General features: G+C 39.4%; 1 pseudogene; it reads right to left on the reverse strand.

Annotated features, from left to right (window-relative positions):
* Nucleotides 1-302: 302 nt before the first annotated feature.
* LOC123334420 lies at nt 303-1871 on the reverse strand (annotated as a pseudogene).
* Between the last annotated feature and the right edge of the window lie 924 nt (nt 1872-2795).

Raw genomic sequence — 2795 nt, forward strand, 5'->3', positions numbered from 1 at the left:
AACGACTTCTGATTCTCTGATTTTTCAGGAAGAGGGATTTTTCTAGACAGCAGTCTCATGCTCCATCTTTAGCAAGCTAACTTCCAGGTGGAGTGAATTTACCTAGTTGAAGAGCTCAAAATAAAGTATCAGGCAGGCTGCTCCCCTTCTTTTGAGAGCAGGCATGAAGAGGTTCACGTTCTGAGTCTCCTTCAAGGTTACAGGAGCCAGTCTCCATGCAAAGGCCTTCAGTTTTGAGGACGGCTTATGACTTCTGTAGTCTCATATGAACTCAACTGGGAAAAGGTAGGAATTAAGTCCCTAATTCTATGGATCTGTACTAGCAGACACACAACTATGTCCCTTTCTAATAGCCAAGAAGCTGACTTTAATCTTGTATCTACCTGAAACGTTTGCTTCTATCTCATCTTTTTAAAGAACACTGACAGGAAAAAAAAAAAAAAAACTTTACTGTTTATTGTGCCCATTCAAATGCTAATAAAAGCATTAATTAAATTAATGTATTAATTTTTGTTAATTATTAATTTTTGCAACATTACTTCCATTTGTTGCTATTACAGTCCGCATCTGTGTTCAGTAATAATCCCTTCTCTTTCCTTGAATCATTGATATCTGTGAAATAACTATAATGGTTTTCAGAGTCCAAGATTTAACTTGCATTTTTTTTTATCATGTGGCATGTAAACTCAATTAAGCAAACATCTTTATGTGGCTACTAAGTGTCTGACAAGCATTAGACTCAGGGGATCAAAAGAATAGTGTTCTTAAAACAACGCTTGTATCCTGGTTGTTTTTTATCAAATTTTCTTTGTGGGAACTCGTTTTATGTTCTGATGTCAGCAATGTTAATGGGGAAAAACAGCATCAAAGGCCTGCTGATTGTGTTTGTTTAATATAAGACAGATATTCTTTTCTTGCTGCAAAAATCTTTATGGTTTCGATTTGGTCTAAGCCTTGGGAGAATGCTCCAAGGTGGTTAAAAAGCTGCCAAGTGGCTGCAGAGAGGGGGGCTTCAGGCAGAAGTCCTTATACCAGAGAGACTCCTCAAAGGCCCCTGGGCTCCAAGCCTCTTAGTTGTGGTTGTGGGTGAGGCTTTAGAAGAAATTCTTGCCCAGCCTGCAGAGGTTGGTCAGGTGGTCACCCATCTTCTGGATGAGTTTCACCTCCTCACCTAGGAAGTGTCTCTCCAGGAAGTCACAGAGGTGGGGAGTCTGTATGGGCAGAACTCAGGCCATGCAGATCCCAAAGGGCCTGCTTCAGGTTCCTCTCCAAGAGAAGAGAGGTTTCCATAGTATCCTGTGTTTTACCCCACTCATCTTGAGATGGCTTCTGCGTGTCATGGGACAGGGTGCGGCCGCTGTACTGGTTTTGCATTTCAAGAGACGCTGGGTGCCTTCATGCTCCTCCTCGTCCAATTCATGGAAAAAGTGGCCCACACCCTACACAGCCACACTGTCAAGGTTGAAATAGAAGCCCAGAGAGAGGGAGGTGTAGGAGGCCTGCAGATGCATGTTGACCAGGCGGTTATGACAGTGGCCTCTACCTTGGTGTAATAATTCTAATGAATCTGGGGGCTCATGGTTGATCAGTAATAAGGATTTAAGCTCAAAAAATGGTGTTGACTTGGCACGGTGATTGAGGACAGCTGAGTGGCTGATTCTGAAAGTTGCGACTAGAAGAATATAGTTGGAGGATAATCAGAGGCTGGAGTAAGGGATGTCCCTGGGTATGCTCTATCCAAGCACTGTTGAAGCAAGAGACAGATCCACAGGATCTGTGAGTGCACTGTCTCTTTTTTCACCTTTATATTCCAGTGTATAATCCAAAGATTTAGATTTCTCATTCCAATTAGGCTGTAATCTCAAAGTTTCTTTTACTATTACTTGCTTGTGAAATGAGATGTCTAATCATTAGTAATCATTATAACATCAATATTTAAGTGAGAGAATAAAAGCAAAATGAAATAAACAAGCAAACAAAAACAGTTCAGGTTCTTTTCATTAAGAAAATGGCATCAGGTGGTCTTTTTATTTTGGCAGCACTGCATGTCGTGTGGGATCTTAGTTCCCCAATCAGGGATGAATCCACACTCCCTTCTTGGAAGCATGGAGTCTTAACCACTGGACCACCAAGGCTTCTTTCTTTTTTTAATGATAGATATAATAGACATGTATCATTATATTAGGCTCAACTGCACAACATTCAATATTTGTGTAATATTGTGAAATGACCACCGCAATAAGTCTAGTTAATGTATGTCCATCACTACATATAGTTACACATTTCTTTCTTTTTTGTGATGAGAATTTTAAAAATTTGTTCTTAGCATACCAACTTTCAAATGTACAATACAGTATCATTAACTATAGTAATCATGCTGTAAATTACATCTCCAGAATATTTTATAACTGGAAGTGTGTACCTTTTGACTCCCTTCACCCATTCTACCCACCCTTCACCCACCACTTAATGGCAACCACCAGTCCCTTCTTTGAATCTATAAACTTTTTCATTATTGTTTGTTTTTAAGATTTCACATATGAGAACATACAGTATTCATCTTTCTCTGACTTATTTCACTTATCATAATGCCCTTAATTTCCATTGATGTTATTGCAAATGGCAAGATTTCATTCTATTTATGGCTGTATAATATTCCATTGTGTGTATACATATACCACATCTTTATCCATTTATGTGTGTATACATATAAATATTTGATTTCTCATTCCAAAAACACACTCACACTATACATATGTGGCCTGCCCAGGTGGTATGGCCTGCCCAGGTGGCTC

The sequence above is a fragment of the Bubalus bubalis genome, chromosome 1 (assembly GCF_019923935.1).
Source record: "Bubalus bubalis isolate 160015118507 breed Murrah chromosome 1, NDDB_SH_1, whole genome shotgun sequence".
Classification (NCBI taxonomy): domain Eukaryota; kingdom Metazoa; phylum Chordata; class Mammalia; order Artiodactyla; family Bovidae; genus Bubalus; species Bubalus bubalis.